Source organism: Dendrobates tinctorius, unplaced genomic scaffold, assembly GCF_039654945.1.
Source record: "Dendrobates tinctorius isolate UK_male_01 unplaced genomic scaffold, ASM3965494v1 ptg000120l, whole genome shotgun sequence".
In the NCBI taxonomy this organism is placed as follows: domain Eukaryota; kingdom Metazoa; phylum Chordata; class Amphibia; order Anura; family Dendrobatidae; genus Dendrobates; species Dendrobates tinctorius.
Genome location: NW_027361788.1, coordinates 782,129 through 800,589, shown reverse-complemented (window position 1 = coordinate 800,589; position 18,461 = coordinate 782,129).

Below are 18,461 nucleotides of genomic sequence, written 5' to 3'. Positions count from 1 at the left end.
AACCCTCCTGGGTAACGAGATTTGAAAAATTATTTTTCTTCTACTGGTGATCCCCTCCTGGGATTCTGGAAGCTGAACCATCACCATATTCGAGATAATCATGGACCATTTTTAGGTAGTCCTCTTCCTGCTGTGTCAAGCCAGAGATCTTCTTTTTAGGTTGCCGGGTTGGATTTGACGTGGTAATCGTTGGATTCCTAGGCACCTGAGCAGCTTGGGTGGTAACTGTAGGTGGAGAAGCATTAACAGGTCTCTTTGGCAGGTACCACTCAATAAATTCTGCAGGGATACGTCGTACATTCAGGGCGTACCATCCCCTGAGCCCCTCATGGCGGGTGAAGGTGACTTACTCGCCAGGCTGCAGGTTTCTTTTAGGGTGTCCTTTGGGCAAGTGGGATTCAACGTCCCTCCGGTTAAAGAATAAGTCACTTATCCTCTTGGGGTCTGCAATAAATCCGAACCCCCGTTCTTGATTGACGTTAAGGACCTGCCCCCATCCTGCGGCATCCTGGGAACCGTAATGCCCAGCACGGGTCCTCTCTTTTCTCTTTTGATCCGGGCCCAGTACAGCCAATCTCCTCTGCTCCCTCTCCCGGTACTCAGCTGCCAGCTGTTTAATGGTGGCTCGGCAATAGGCCTCATTCTGCTCTTCCTCCTCCCGGGACCTGCTTTTGCCTACTGGGGCCTGCAGTACCACCGTTGGGGGTTCCGGTGTCTCCCCTCGGGGACTGGCTTCCCGGTCCCAGACCAGGTCTAGTACAACCTGGCCGGCCGCTGCAACGGTGGGGCAACCCCGGGTCCTCTCGGGTGAAGGGGCGCCGGACATACCTGAGGTCTCCCGGCGACGCGGCCTCTGCTCCGGTGCAGGTGATGAAGGAGCAGGTGCGAACTCTGGATCCGCAGGGATCTCGGTGGGGACCGGTGCAGCCCCGCCAGGTCCAGGCGGGAGTTCCGCTTCCACCCCTGGGTTCTCCAATAACTTCTCCGGGCAGATGGTGCTCAACCGCACTGTCAGGGTAGATGTGTAGGTCAGCGCTGCCCGGGGACAGTCCGGTGTGGTAGCGGCAGGTACCGATGGAGGGGGTACCGCTGGTGTAGGCCCCGCCAGGGCGCGCTGCCGTCTCAGCCTTTCCAGCGCTTCTTTTCTTAGCTGCAGATGAGTAGTCAGTTCCGTGATCTCATCCTGTAGCTGCAGCAACTCATGCCAGTTTCAGGGTTGGAGCCGTCAGCCATGGCGCCGGGGGTTTGCCCTTCCCAGCGCTCCGCAGGCCTCCTTCCCTCACTCTCCAAAATGGCGTTCTGGCGTTCTTCTTCCTGTCTCGGCCCCTTTCCCGCCACTGGCTTCTTCTGCCCCTCCTTCCGGGGGCGGCGTCTTCTTCCAGCGCCTCCATACCAAGCCAGTATACGAACCCCTCGGGGGGTGGGCCATGCATCTGTGACATAGTAATTCAGGAAGGGAAGGCCCAAGACTCTTTGCGGTCTTTTCTTAGGACCTCCCATCTCTTCACGCCCTTCTTCTCCACGCCAGCGGCCATTTTTGAGATTCATGTCACAGTCTATTAAATTTGGTCTTTTGCACATTTTCAAAAGTTGTAAATCCAAGGCACACAGAACCTGATGGCATCGGGTCTCGTCATCCTGTTCGTGACGCCAAAATTGGGTCGCCCCTCACACCCAGGGCAGTGGGGTACTCGGTACCGGGCCGGTGTCAGGGGGAATGTGTGTCACAGCAGCGGTGACCCGGTCCGGGGATTTGGATGTTTCGCCCCCAGCAGTTCGCCCCCAGCAGTTCGCCCCCGGGTACATTTCATCCACAGCATTTGGCCCCCAGGAGGTTTCGCCCCCGCACATTTCACCACCGCACATTTCGCCCCCAGCAGTCCCCAGCAGTTCGCCCCCAAATGTTCTGCCCCCAGCAGTTCGCCCCCGGATGTTTTGCCCCCAGCAGTTCGCCCCCGGCAGTTCGCCCCCGGATGTTTCGCCCCCAGCAGTACGCCCCCGGATGTTTCGCCCCCAACAGTTCGCCCCCGGATGTTTCGCCCCCAGCAGTTCGCCCCTGGATGTTTCACCCCCAGCATTTCTGCCCCCGGGTGTTTCGCCCCCAGCAGTTCGCCCCGGATGTTTCGCCCCTGGATGTTTTGCCCCCAGCAGTTCGCCCCCAGATGTTGTTTCACCCTCAGCAGTTCGAACCCGGATGTTTCGCCCCCGGATGTTTCGTTCCCAGCAGTTCGCCCCCGGATGTTTCGCCCCCAGATGTTCGCCCCCGGATGTTTCGCCCCCAGCAGTTCGCCCCTGGATGTTTTGCCCCAGGATGTTTTGCCCCCAGCAGTGCGCCCCCTGGATGTTTTGCCCCCAGCAGTTCGCCCCGGATGTTTCACCCCCAGCAGTTTGCCCCCAGCAGTTTGCCCCCGGATGATTCGCCCCAGGATGTTTCGCCCCCAGTAGTTCGCCCCCTGGATGTTTCGCCCCCAGCAGTTCGCCCCGGATGTTTCACCCCCAGCAGTTTGCCTCCGGATGTTTCACCCCCAGCAGTTTGCCCCTGGATGTTTCGCCCCCAGCAGTTCGCCCCCCGATGTTTCACCCCCAGATGTTTCGCGCCTGGATTTTTTGCCCCCAGCAGTTTGCCCCTGAACGTTTCACCTATAGCATTTTGTCCCTGGATGTGTCACCATCTGATGTTTTGCCCCTAGCATTTTGACCCCAGATGTTTCACCCTCAGCTTTTGCGGTCAACATGCAGGGAACAAAACATCTAGGGCTGAACATACCTGGGGGTAAAATATACAGGACCCCAATTGCTGGGGATTCTTGTGGCTGCCTTTTCAGCAGCTCTATTGGCTGGCCTTAAAGGAGTATTATCGCCCTAGAGCACAAAAAAACTGACATACTTACCTGTCGCAGCTGCAGCTCCTTGGGTCCTGGAGTGCAGTCTAGCGGTTCCCCGTGACGTCTTCTCCTGCTTCTGGCTGTCTTTTCATCTTGCCTGGATCACTGATCCATGAAGCATGAAGAATGCCGCAGCAGTGAGGCCGAATATCTCCTGGCCGCTCACTGACATGACGTCACTCCTGCTCCATTCATCAGTCAATCCAGGGGGCAGGATGCCTCTCCTGTCACCAAAACACTGCTGCGCATGCGCAATGCCGCGATGAGATCAGGCAGAAGAAGAGGACGCTGGGAAGAAGGAGAGGACTCGTGGTGGCCTCTGGATCCAGCATGGCGATCGCCAGCCCACACAGCCAGGGGAAGATCAGACAAAGATGAGCAGAAGACCTCTAGGTAAGTACCAGGAGGGGAAGATCGGCAGCCTGCTTACCACAACATGATTGCTGAAAGCATGCCTCCTTATTTTGCTGTTCAGCATGAGAATACCCCCTTAATGCAGGCTATGTATGGAAGCAGCAGGACTGTTGACTGACTACAGGGTTAATCCCACCAACCATCTCTGCAGAACTGAGATATTGGCTTTGCTGAACTAAAGTGGTGGTTAACCAGCTTCTACAGAATCTCTTTATCAGGTCTTCAGATGGGGGTTTTGGGATTAGCCCTCACAAAACACTCTGCCAGGATACCAAAGAATGGAGCAGCAGATAAAAGTGGTATTCTCACTTCAGGATCCCTTTTTCTATTGATGCCCATTCCTCAGATTAGGCCAAGAATAAGGCTACTTTCACACATCAGTTTTTTGCCGTCAGGCATGATCCGGCTTTTTTTAGAAAAAACGGATCCGGCATAAATTTTGGAGAACTGTAGAAACGGATCCGTTTTTTTGCTGGATCCGTCTCTGTTCCTGGAGGCTGGCCAATTGGATCTGAGCATGCGCAGACTTAAAAAAAACGGATCCGGTTGCTGGATCCGTCTTTTGCTGGATCCGGCGCATTCCGGCGCCCATAGACTTTCATTGTAGCAAAAAGCTGGAAGCGCCGGATCCGGCGCTTCCGGCTTTTTCGCCGGAGACAAAAAACGTTACAGTAGACGTTTTTTCAAGACGCCGGAATGAGACAAGTTGCCGGATCCGGCAAAAAACGGATGAAACGCAATGCCATCCGGCACGATCCGGCGCTAATGCAAGTCAATGGGGAAAAACCGGATCCGGCATTGCATTTTGCCGGATCCGTTTTTTCCAAAAAAAGCCGGATCGCGCCTGAAGGCAAAAAACTGATGTGTGAAAGAGGCCTAAGGGCCAGTTGTATTTTGCATTGAACCAGCTGTTTATCAGCAGCTTTCAGCACCAACGACAAGGACAAGTGACTGGAAGCTGCAGCCATAGCTCTCCATGATTTCAGTGAGATCCAGGGAAGATGTGACAGCGCTTGGTAAAGAGCTGATCCACCGTGACATGCCTTATACTGGGGCATGCACTGCTCTGTGCAGAGAAATGCATGTTCCGGACAGGACTCGATTGTGTGCATCTGGTCTTTCAGTAACAAACGGCCCTTTGGGGACAACCATTAAATTGGTGTGGCCCTTGGTGAATGTGAGTTTGACACCCCTGATCTAAGACAAGTGACCATCATTTTAGGCTGGTTTCACATTTGCGTTAAAACAACGCTGCGCCCTGCGTCGTTAAGCCCCGCCCCGAGCCGGCTCCCTGCCCGCCCCATCCGGGATCACCGCCTACTTTCGCATTTGCACACATGCGATCGGCGCACCCTATCTTTAGCATAGGGTGCGCAGATCATGCGCTGCCAGTGTGAAAGTAGCGTGCTGCGCACTTTTGACGGTGCGCCGTGCGCGCCGAAATGCAACATGCTGCATTTCGGCGTTACATGGAACTTTTTTTGTGCGTCGCGGCCGCCAAAACATGACGCATCCGTCACACGACGGATGCGACGTGTGCCCAAATGTCGCAATGCGTCGCTAATGTTAGTCTATGGAGAAAAAACGCATCCTGCGGGCAACTTTGCAGGATGCGTATTTTCTCCAAAACGACGCATTGCGACGTGCGTCGCACGACGCTAGTGTGAAAGTAGCCTTATTCAGACTACATTTTTTGAATCCGTTTATTTTTTTCATGTTATGTTTATGTAACACAAAAACGTTTCAGAAACGTTTTGGAAAATGTCTTGTTAAAATTGTGGCAAAATGCTCTGACACTATAATGCAATCAGTTGTGAGGTTTACAGATGGAAACAGTTGATTTAAAATGTCACAAAAGTGCAGCACTCTGTACAGTACTTTTGTGACATGTGAAAAATGCGAAAAATCTGGGGGCGAACTGCTGGGGGCGAAAAATCCGGGGGCGAAACATCCGGGGGCGAACTGCTGGGGGTGAACTGCTGGGGGCGAAACGTACGGGGGCGAAATGTGCGGGGGCGAATCCTCCTGGGGGCGAAATGATAGGGGTGAAATGTGCGGGGGCGAAATGTACCTGGGGGCGAACTGCTGGGGGCGAACTGCTGGGGACGAAACTTCCTAAAACCCCGGTCCGTGGCCCTGGGCACCCAATATCAATGGCGGTGATGTTAGTGGTGTAATAGTTTATTCGGATAGTTCGTGACGCCACCTGTGGTGTTTGGCAAATGAGATGTTGAGCCAACGATGCGTGCAGATCCACTGGGACTGATGGTATGGTGCAGCAAAGATGGTGTAGCTCCCCACAGGTGGAGCTGTAGTCCCAGGGCAGTGTAGGTGCAATGGATGAGGAGAGGCGCAGAATGGTATAGAGGCTGGTACCCAGGTGTAGCGGTGCTGGAATAACTGGAGCACACCAGAGTATGCAGTTCCAAAGCTTTACCCACTGTTTGCAGTTCACACAAATGCCTGCCTCCACACTGTGTTCTTCAGGTCAGGGCCCCAGCCAACCTCCAGGCAGGATAGGATTCTCCCCTCCACACTCCGCCAATATGTACCTTACTGAACGACTCCTCCAATGCGCCTTTAGGTGCGAAGCACTCCAGTAATTAGTTACCCTGGAATGCCTCTCTCTAGGTGTTCCTAGTCTCTACTTGTATGACAGACAGCTGTAGCCTGCTTCGGGGACTCCTCTCTGCGTCCTGGCTCTCTATTCAGTTGCTGTTGTGTCCCAAGTCTATGATGGGAGTAAGGCGTTAGTGGCTCACTACTCCTCCGGTGTCTGTTGCCGGACATAAAGATCCAATCAACCTCGGGGACCGGGCCCCGGCCTTTGCGCTCTGGACTGGAAGGGTTCTATATCTATCTTCAACCAGCTTCCCACCGTCCTTCTATTCTCCTTCGTTCCAATCTGTTCTATCTCTCTCTTATGGAAGGTTAGGTTATCAATCTTATCAGTCTCTTTGTCTGGTCTTTCTCGTGCCAGCAGCCCAGATCACTGGGACCTGCTGCAGCACGTCCTTCAGACACCCATCTTCACTCTTCTCTCTCTCTCCAACTAACCAACTAACTCTCACTCTTCCCACTCTTTTGTATCATCTCACTGCACCCGCCTCCCAGCACATCTCATGTTACGAAGCAGGGTTCCACGAGGGGTGCTCTGCTAACCCTAGGCTGAAGCTGTTAGGTGGCCCCACTGAACTATCCTGTGTGTGGAATACAGGTGTGGAGCGTGGTCAGGAGTTCCCTACCTTACCTGGACAGTGGGGCACTACACCTTAGGAGTTCCAGCACCGTCAGCTGGTTCTCGGCAGTGCCTTTGGCTGAGGTTCCTCCTTCTCGGTATCCGAGTTCCAGCAACATCTGCTGGTCCTTGGCAGTGCTTTCTAGCACAGGTACCTCCTGCTTAGTAACCGTGTTCCGGCACCGTCAGCTGGTCCATGGTTGTGCCATTGGCTCTTGTTCCTTCTGCTGCCCCTCCGGGTTCCAGCACCGTCAGCTGGTCCTCGCTAGTTCCATTTGCTCTTGCAGCTTCTGCTACCCATCCGGGTTCCAGCACCATCAGCTGGTTCTCGACAGTGCCTTTGGCCGAGGTGCCTCCTCCTCGGTATCCGAGTTCCAGCAACGTCTGCTGGTCCTTGGTAGTGCTTTGTAGCACAGATACCTACTGCTTAGTAACCGTGTACCAGCACCGTCAGCTGGTCCACAGTTGTGCCATTGGCTCTTGTTCCTTCAGCTGCCACTCTGGGTTCCAGCACCGTCAGCTGGTTCTCGGTAGTTCCATTGACTCTTGTAGCTTCTGCTACCCATCCGTGTTCCAGCACCGTCAGCTGGTCCTCGCTAGTTCCATTTGTTCTTGCAGCTTCTGCTACCCATCCGGATTCCAGCACCATCAGCTGGTTCTCGGCAGTGCCTTTGGCCTAGGTGCCTCCTTGTTGGTATCCGAGTTCCAGCAACATCTGCTGGTCCTTGGTAGTGCTCTCTAGCACAGGTACCTCCTGCTTAGTAACTGTGTTCCAGCACCATCAGCTGGTCCACGGTTGTGCCATTGGCTCTTGTTCCTTATGCTGCCCCTCCAGGTTCCAGCACCATCAGCTGGTCCTCGCTAGTTCCATTTACTCTTGCAGCTTCTGCTACCCATCTGGGTTCCAGCACCGTCAGCTGGTTCTCGACAGTGCCTTTGGCCTAGGTGCCTCCTTGTCAGTATCCGAGTTCCAGCAACGTCTGCTGGTCCTTGGTAGTGCTTTTCTAGCACAAGTACCTCCTGCTTAGTAACCGTGTTCCAGCACCGTCAGCTTTTCCACGGTTGTGCCATTGGCTCTTGCTCCTTCTGCTGCCCCTCCGGGTTCCAGCACCGTCAGCTGGTCCTCGCTAGTTCCATTTGCTCTTGTTCCTTCTGCTAACCATCCGGGTTCCAGTACCATCAGCTGGTTCTCAGCAGTTCCTCAGCCTTCTTGTACCTTCTGCTACTTTTCCAAGTTCAAGCTTGTGGAAATGGTTTTTGGTTCTCACTCTGGATCTCCCTGACGACGACCCTGAAGACGATGACCCTGAAGACCACACCGAAGAAGACCAAAAAGATGACCCTGAAGAAGATGACCAAGAGGACAAAGAACATGAAGACAACCACCAAGATGTAGAACAACAAGCGACAGAAGACCAAGAAGCAGAAGAACAAAAAGCAGAAGAACCAAAATCAGAAGAACATTAAGCATAAGACTAAAAATCACAGCAAAAGATATTATCTAAATTATAAGCAGAAGACTAAGCAGTGTATGGGGGTGAGTTCATTCCTCCTCGTGGTGTCCTTGGAAAATGCCTGCTGCTGCAGGCCAAACTGAACGCGGCCAAATCCTGTTGTAAATCTTTTGTGACAGGCAGAACGGAAGGTGTAATCTTCAAACTTTTATAGATAACAACTACAGGAATGCCTGTCACAAATAAGAATATGATGAAGAAGAAGAATAGGAAGAAGATGAAGAAGTAGAATATGAAGAAGAATAATCATTGAATAAGAAGAATATGAATAATGTACAAAAAAAGAATATTAGGAAGAAGGTGAAGAAGAAGATGAATAAGGTGAAGAAGAAGTTGATGAAAAAGATGCTGCTGCTGAGGATCATGAAGGAGAAAGTGTGGGAGAAGTAAAAAAGAAGGTGAAGAGCATGAAAGTAGTGAAACATACATATCTGACAAAATATAAAAGACGTTAACATAGTCAATATCTTTGTAACTACGAACGTCTTTAAAAAAAAATTACTTCCTGCTATTCCATTTGATTGGACTAAACCTCTATGCCTTAAATGTCTCCTCCACCTCCCCCAATACATTCTACATTATTCTTAGTTGTTTTTCTTCATGTAGAATTAACCTACAAGGAAAGAAAGGGTTTTTTTTAATTCCGATATTTCGGTCCCATTGACTTGAATGGGACTTCCGGGATCGGAATCGGCGATACCCGATACTTTTTGGATATCAGCCGATCCAATCCAATCCAATATTTCTCAATATCGGATGGTATCGCTCAACACTACCGGTGAAATAGGTGAAAGGTAGTGGTTTATTCAACGTGTTTCAAAGTAAAAAAAATACTTTTTCCTCAGCATTGACCTCATGCATTAACACTTTGCATACTGTACATCACCATAATACATTACATTAGACACACGTTTCTTTTACATATAAATCCGCAAGAGAATATTCACATGGCACGTCTGTTGTCTTCAGAGGAAAGAAAAGAGTAATACAGTGTTAAGGTAAATGACATGTCTGTCAGCAAACCAACAGTTCAGCACCCCAAGAACACCATCCCCACAGTGAAATATGGTGGCAGCATCATGCTGTGGGGATGTTTTTCATCAGCAGGAACAGGGCAAATGGTCCAAGTTGATGGAAAAATGGAGGGATATTCTTGAGCAAAACATGTTTCAGTCTGTAAATGATTTGAGACTGGGATGGAGGTTCACCTTCCAACAAGACAATGACCCAAAGCATACTGCTAAAGCAACACTAGAGTGGTTTAAGGGAAATGTGCAAATGTTTTGGAGTGGTCTAGTCACAGCGCAGACCTTAATCTGCTTGAGAATCTGTGGTCAGACTTGAATATTTCTGTTCACCAGAGGAGACCATCTAATTTGAAGGAGCTGGTGCAGTTTTGACAGGAGGAATTGACAAAAATGCCAGTGGCTAGATATGGAAAGCTCATAGAGATTTATCCATAGCGACTTGCAGCTGTAATTGCTGCAAAAGGAGGCTCTATGAAGTACTGGCTGTAGGGGGTGAATAGTTTTTCACACTGAAGTTTTCAGAGTCTTTTTGTCCTATTTGTGGTTTGCTTCACAATAAGATGAAAACCTAATGTTCACAGTTGTAGGCATGTTTTACGTGAACTGATGCAAACCCTAAAAAAAACAGTGAAATTCCAGGATGTGATGTAACAAAACATGAAAAATGAAAAATGGAAAGGGGGAGATGAATACTTTTGCAAGCCACTGTACATATATTAAGAAGTGGGATTTAAGGTGCAAACAGTATATATACAGAAGTATTCTTTATGTCTAGTCCAACTTCGTGCACCCTTACCAATCAGAAGGGTCATCAATATCAAAGTAACTGAAAACCTCTTTAAAGGGGAATCATAGAATCGTAGAGTTAGAAGGGACCTCCTGGTCCATCTGGTCCATCCCCTGCTCAAAGCAGGATTCTCCAAATCATCCCAGACAGATGTCTGTCCAGCCTCTGTTTGAAGACTTCTATTGAAGGAGAACTCACCACCTCTCGTGGCAGCCTGTTCCACTCATTGATCACCCTCACTGTCAAAAAGTTTTTTCTAATATCTAATCTGTGTCTCCTCCCATTCAGTTTCATCCCATTGCTTCTAGTCTTTCCTTGTGCAAATGAGAATAAAGATGATCCTTCTACAATGTGACAGCCCATGAGATATTTGTAGACAGCTATTAAGTCTCCTCTCAGTCTTCTCTTTTTCAAGCTAAACATTCCCAAATCCTGCAACCTTTCCTCATAAGACAGGGTTTGCAGACCGGTCACCATTCTGGTTGCTCTTTTCTGATCTTGCTCCAGTTTGTTGATGTCTTTTTTAAAATGTGGCGCCCAAAACTGGACACAGTATTCCAGATGAGGTCTGACCAAAGAGGAGTAGAGGGAAATAAAGACTTCACGTGATCTAGACTGTATGCTTCTGTTAATACATCCTAGATTGTAGGTCATGACATAGTGATATAACCAGTTTGAATCAGTAGGGGTCTGGGTGCAGAGAAATTCTATAGATGTTCAATAAATCTGCATATAGCTTTTATTGCACTCTGATGGGAAGTGAGTAAAACTGGTTGAAAAGTAAGGGGAACAGCTCTTAATTAAGTGTTTTTGCCCCTTAAAGATGACCAGTCACTTGCTAAACAATTAGTTATATATGTTGTAAAAATCCCTTAGCTCTCCTGATTCTGCCAGTCTTTTCCTTTTTGCACTGCATTGCTCTATTGAAGAGATATTCACATTTGTTGCTTTTGCAGTGCAATATGTGAGATATCTGCTTGTAATACAACTGGGAGTTTCTTCAAAGTTTTCTTTGGGGGCGTGCGCTTTAACCCCTCCCAACCAGATACTGCCAGTCATAGTCTAGCAATCTCTGACACTCCCAAGCTGTGATTGGTTGTGAGGAGGTGACAGTGGACTCCCCCGGAAAAGGCTCTGAAGAAATGTCCAGTTGCAATTCATGCAGAGATTTCACACACTGCACATAAAAGCAACAAATGTGAATATCTCTGCAGTGGAGTGACACAGAGCAAAATGGAAAAGAGTGGCAGAATCAGGGGCGCCAGGATATTATATAAACTATTTCAATCACATTTTTTCAGCAAGTGACAGGTCCTCTTAAATATTAGCAATCATTGGGTTCCTCAGAACCCATGACCAACTGAGCAAAGTTTTTGACATAACTCTGTGCTTATGCATTGCACTTATTTATGTACTTTGTATTTCATTCCTAATTGTCTTTAAAATCTCTGAATACCCTCTTTTTATTAAAACATTTCATCTACATCCAGAGGCTAAAAATTCACTGGAATCTTGTCCAATAGATCTGAGCAATGCACCTGCATCCGCAGAACATAACCAGGACGCGTTTTCAGCCAATAGATATGAAAAAGCATGTTTTCATTCACAAACTTTGAAATAAATAAGTTTTAATCACATTACAAACCGGAACCCTCTCCTTAATGCAATAATCATGGACTGGACATGATGTACAATAACTGTTATTATATAGTATACTAGCTGAAGAGCCCGGCGGCATAGTAACTAACTGTGGTTAGTTATAGCAAATTATAATTATCCTCCATCCCATAGTCCCGTGCCCATATACCCATCATACATATCCACGATCCCATAGGCCCGTGCCCATATACCCATCATACATATCCTCCATCCCATAGTCGAGTGCCCATATACCCATCACACATCCTCCATCCCATAGTCCCATGCCCATATATCCATCATACATATTCGCCATCCCATAGTCGAGTGCCCATATACCTATCACACATCCTTCATCTCATAGTCCCATGCCCATATACCCATCATACATATCCTCCATCCCATAGTCCTGTGCCCATATACCCATCATACATATCCGCCATCCCATAGTCCCGTGCCCATATACCCATCATACATATCCTCCATCCCATAGTCCAGAGCCCATATACCCATCACACATCCTCCATCCCATAGTCCCGTGCCTATATACCCGTCATACATATCCTCCATCCCATAGTCCCGTGCCCATATACCCATCACACATCCTCCATCCCATAGTCTACCATTATGACATCATAATGAGTGGCGGGGCTTGCAACCTATGATGACATCAGCGTCGCCATGGCAACCATTATGACATCATAATGAGGGGCGGGGCTTGATACACACACACACTTTTTCCCCATTATGTAGATAGGGGCAAAATTGGTGAATTGGAACGCGCGGGGTTAAAATTTCGCCTCACAACATAGCCTAGGACGTTCTCGGGGTCCAGACGTGTGACTGTGCCAAATTTTGTGGCTGTAGCTGCGATGGTGCGGATGCCTATCCCGGACATACACACATACATACATACATACACTTGAGCTTTATATATTAGATATCCACAAGTGATGATCTCAGGGGTTGTGTGGACAGTAGTAAGAGGGAAGGGAATGCTGCCTTGGAATAACTTTCAGGCCGGGGTCACACTGGCGAGGAATACGGCCGAGTGAGAGGCGCTAAAAGCACGCATTAGACACGGACCAATGATTCTCTATGGGGTCCCTCGCACCAGCCGTATATTTCTCATCCGTATTCTACGGTCCGTGCCAATCGCAGCATGCTGCGATTGTCAGCGTACTACGGCCGTAGTACGCCAATGCAAGTCTATGGGTGCGCAAAAAATACGGATTACACACGGACCACACATGTGACTTGCGAGAAATACGCACCCGGTGTCTTTTAGAAAAGCCGGCAATTCAGTGCGCTATACAGTAAACTCACACAGACAGGTTTAATAAAGAAACGAAAGAATAGATATAAACACATAGAATATACATATATATATAAATATGCATTCTATGTGTCTATATCTATTCTTCGGTTTCTGTTAGAAACCCTGTCATAGGGCTCCATTATATGTCCATTTTGCAAGCCTGCGAGAAAATCTCGCCATACGGATGCCACACGGATTACATACGGATGCACACATGCGCAAAATACGTGACCACACCTTGATTACGGATGACATACGGAGCACTGTTTAGGGGCCATTCATCCGTATTACGCATGTAAAATACTGACCGTATTTTGCGTCGGTTAGTGTGACCCCGGCCTCATGCAAAAACTTTTTTTAATGTTTTTATGGAGTTATTGTAATTTTTTTTGTCGGAAAAAAAATTGGCAAGATATGGCTAGAAGTCGGTAGATACACTATTTTTTAATGACTTTTTTTCGCTGAGTTTTTTTTGTGTATGACGTTTTTTTTTTTACAATCGCACCAAGGTACAGGTATGATACTTTTATCACACAGCTCACTAGATTTAAAGCGATTTATCTGGTGACCTTTAGTGTTACATTTTTTTATGTTCGGCATTGTGGGCAGGTGTTGGCTCTTCCAGATGTTTTCAGCTAATTTATTAATTGCCCATTTTTATAAAGTCACAAAATTTGTGGGCAAATGTACTCCTATCCCCCTGTTGGAGTGATTTTATACACATCTGGAATTTTTGTGTGAATTTTGTGACATTTTAGCAGACTAACATTTATGCTACAGAGTCGCAAAAAAGCCTAACCCCTTTCTGACATCAGACGTACTATTCTGTCCATGTGACCTGGGCAAGTTTGACCATGGCTGGAATAGTACGTCTAAGCGATAGGCGCTTACTGTAACGCTTCTTCCCTGGCGCCCCTTCTTGTGGTACTGATGCCCCACATGTGCAGCAAGTATTACACACACGGACACTGATATCTCCGGTACCGGAAATATCAGGACGTGTGAAAGATGCGTTATAGCGCGTTTTTATGTTTGGCTGCTGTCACACGTTAAAAGACGCTTTTTATTGCAAAAAAATGTTTTCGCATCACTATATTTTGAGCGCTATAATTTTTCTGGCAGATCAGGGGAGAATGATGAGAGCCGTGTTCAGCATTTGGCGCCAGGAAACAGCGCTTACTGTAACGCTTCTTCCCCAGTGCTGATACATGTCACATGGATGAAATCCATGTGTATTACGCATATGCACGTGTGCTGGATGTTTTGTGCTGATATTAAAAAATGGACATGTCAGCATGTTATGCCCACGGACCCACGTAAACACACTGACATGTGCACAGACCCATTCACTTGAATAGGCAAATAGCGCTCCATTCCTCCCGAGTCTCTCCGCATGGCTAAGTAGCACTGTACATATGGGGTATTGCTATGTTCAGTAGAAATTGTGGGACAAATTTTGTTGCCATTTTTACCCACTTCTTGTGTGAAAATGTAAAATCTTTGGCTAAAACAAAATTTTGGTGGTAAAGGTGGTAAAAATGTAGTTATTTTGTCATCACTGCCCAATGGTATAAAATTCTCTGACACACCCATGGTGTCAATATGATCACTGCACGACTAGATGAATTCATTGAGATGTGTAGTTCGTAAAATGGGGTAACTTATGGGGGTTCTGCTGTTTTGGCACCTCATGGGCTCTCTTAGTGGGTCATAGCACCTGCAAACCATAACAGTAAAATCTGGAGCTCCTTCCCTTCTGAGCTCTGCCATGTATCCAACAGTGGTTTACCCCCACATATCGGGTATCAGTGTACTCTGGACGAATCGCACAACAACTTTTTGGGCCAGTTTCTCCTGTTACCCTTGGGAAAATAAAAAATTTGGATCTGAAGTAAATTTTTTGTGAAAAAAGGTAAATGTTCATTTTTTTAAAACATTCCAAAAATTTCTCTAACGCACCTGAAGGGTTAATAAACTTCTTGAATGTGGTTTTGAGCACCTTCAGGGGTGCAGTTTTTAGAATGGTGTCACTTTTGGGTATTTTCTATCATATAGACCCATCAAAGTGACTTCAAATGTAATGTGGTCCCTAAAAAAAATTATGTTGTAAAAATGAGAATTCGCTGTTTAACTTTTAACCCTTATAACTTCCTAACAAAAAAAAAAAATTGGTTCCAAAATTGTGCTGATGTAAGGTAAACATGTGGAAAATGTTATTTATTAAGTATTTTGTGTGTGTGAGAATCATGTGGGAATAGTGGATGAGGGCAGGTATATCTCGCCCAGATACCTTTCCTATGTGGCCTAGTCTGGTCAGTATCTCACCTGGTGACTAATGAATAATGGGAGGCGTATATAAAAGGATGCCAGGTGGTTGAGTGTCTCAGCCTGGGGACACAGAGAGCCTGTCTGTGTGAGAGACACACGTGAATGAAAGCAGTGCCCACTACAACTGTGGTTTGGCTGGACGGGAGAAGCCCGCCAGTTGGTAGTTAGGTTGTACCTTGTTTAGTTAGTGCCGGACAGGCAAGGATTTGTTTTATGTTTTTATTTCCTTTATGCATTGCTTTCACCTTTAATAAACCTGACCCAGTGTCAGTTAAACCCGGACCCCGGCTGTGCGCCGTGACCTTTGACCTCAGCAAAGGCGATCCCGGAGTGTTTTATCACATGTGCCATATCTCTGTGATTTAAGAGCATGAAAAATCAAAGTTGGAAAATTGTGAAATGATCAAAATTTTCACCAAATTTCCGTTTTTTTTCACAAATAAACGCAAGACATATCAAATAAATTTTATGACTATCATGAAGTACAATATATCACGAGAAAACATTGTCAGAATCACCGGGAGCCATGGAAGCGTTCCAGAGTTATTACCTCATGAAGGGACAGTGGTCAGAATTGTAAAAATTGGCCCGGTCATGAACGTGCAAACCACCCTTTGGAGTAAAGAGGTTAAAGAGTAACCGTTGTTTTTATTTTGTTTCTTTTCATAAATCAATAGTACACATACGATGTATAATACAAAATAATATTGTGGTACCGTGTCAGCCAGAAAAATAGATGTAAATACTTATGTCCCCCCCAAAAAATTGAGAAAAGTATTCAAGCAGTGATACCTTTATTGGCTTACCAGAGAAATTATATTTGCAAGCAAGCTTTCAGGGCTCAAAAGGCCCCTTCATCAGGCTGGATTACAAGTGAATTACTGAGAAGAGGAGGGACACCCGGAGCTTCGCCGCTGGACCGTGGCCAGGTAAGAAGAGCTCGTGGGTTTTTTTTTCTTTTTATTCATTGAGAGTGGGGGGCCCGGGGCAGATGGCAGAATGCTGGACACTATGGGGGCAGAATGCTGGTGACGATGGGGCAGAATGCTGGACACTATGGGGGCAGAATGCTGGTGACGATGGGGCAGAATGCTGGACACGATGGGGCAGAATGCTGGTGACGATGGGGCAGAATTCTGGACACTATGGGGGCAGAATGCTGGTGACGATGGCTGGGGCAGAATGCTGGACACTATGGGGGCAGAATGCTGGACACGATGGGGCAGAATGCTGGTGGCAATGGGGGCAGAATGCGGGACACTATGGGGGCAGAATGCTGGACACTATGGGGGCAGAATGCTGGACACTATGAGGGCAGAATGCTGGACACTATGTGGGCAGAATGCTGGACACAATGGGGCAGAATGCTGGACACACTATGGGGACAGAATGCTGGTGACGATGGGGCAGAATGTTGGTGACAATGGGAGCAGAATGCTGGTGATGATGGGGCAGAATGCAGGACACGATGGGGCAGAATGTTGGACACTATGGGGGCAGAATGCTGGACACACTATGGGGGCAGAATGCTGGACACCATGGGGCAGATGCTGGTTGCAATGGGGGCAGAATGCTGGACACTATGGGGGCAGAATGCTGGACACTATGGGGGCAGAATGCTGGACACTATGGGGGCAGAATGCTGGTGACGATGGCTGGGGCAGAATGCTGGACACGATGGGGCAGAATGCTGGTGACGATGGGGCAGAATGCTGGTGACGATGGGGCAGAATGCTGGACATGATGGGGCAGATTGCTGGTCATGATGGGGGCAGAATGCTGGACACGATGGGGGCAGAATGTGACAGTGAGACACGGGAAGGGGCAGAATGAGATACGGGCATGATTGGAGACACAGGGCAGAATGGAGATACGGGGCATGATTGGAGACACAGGGGGTAGGATCAAAGACATGGGGGCATGAGTGGAGACACTGGGGGCAGGGTTGGAGACAGATCGTGCAGGATCATGGGGCAGGATGGATACGATGGAGACAGATGGGGCAGGATGGAGAGATCGTATGGGGCAGAATGGATACTCATGAGGGTGGAATGGGAGAACGTATGGCTGAAGCCAGGAATGAGACACACGGGGGCTATGATGGGGGATATTTTTACCACAGGGTCTAATTAAGGGATATTATGACTGTAGTGATGTATTTATTTTATTTTTTGAGTATACTGTTTTAAATGGGGGGGCGGTACTGTTACTGGGTAGAGCGACACTATGTTGCCTTTTTTTCTTCATGTGATGTAATGTAGAAGTTGGGAAAAATAAGTAATGTGTTCTGCAAGCGGAGCTCTAGGTAACTGTGTTATTTCATGCAGACGAGCCCTGGCTGGAAGACGTGATGGCGATCTGTGCTGGATGAAAGATGAAAAACAAAGATGAAGGACTTCACCTAGAGACATCACTGGTGAGTTAGTGTGTTACCTATACACTGACACTATACACTGTATAGAGGCCCTGTGCATAATGTCATTGATCACTGTATTACCTATACACAGACACTGCATACTAAGTACAGATCTCCTGTGTATAATGGCACTTATGGTGATAGTATCGTGTTTTTTTTATTACTGATCAGTATTGTAATATTCAGTCACTGTGGTGGTAATATGTGGTCTGGTCATGGTGCGGTGGTATTTGTTTCTTGTATGTGATATTATTCGGTCACTGTGGTGGTAATATGTGGTCTGGTCATGGTCTGGTGGTATTTGTTCCTTCTGTGTGGTATTATAGGTCACTATGTGGTCTGGACATGGTGCAGTGGTATTTTCCCCTTGTATGTGATGATATTGGTCATTTTAAAAATTGAAAAATAAAAATATACCTAAATTCTATCACATATTTTAATAAATATTTAATAGGTTACAGTAGATTAGGGCATGGCCAAAAGAGTCTACCGTGTTATGGTGGCGGCTTAAAAAATCTTTTGGCCAAAACAAAAGCTGCTGGCTATATGTAAATCTGGTGATGGGAACTGTTAATGTGTGATTGGTGGGAAGTGGAGTTTTTCCAAGAGAGAGCAGTGGGACTTTGGACAGTTCGAGCGGTGGAGGCGGAGCTGGGGTGGAGCCTGGGCGGAGTCTCAAAGGGGCCCCGAAAATTTTACCAGTATGGGGCCCCGAAATTCCTAGTGGCAGCCCTGCAGGAGGCTGCTTCTTGGGATCCTTGTAGCTCTGTGAATTTGTTCATCAATTACAAGTGGATGATATCCTTGGTGTAGGAATGTTTTCCTAAGTGATAGTAGTTGTAGTTTTCTATCCTCGTTGTCTGAACAGATCCGAATGTACCTTAGAGCATGACTG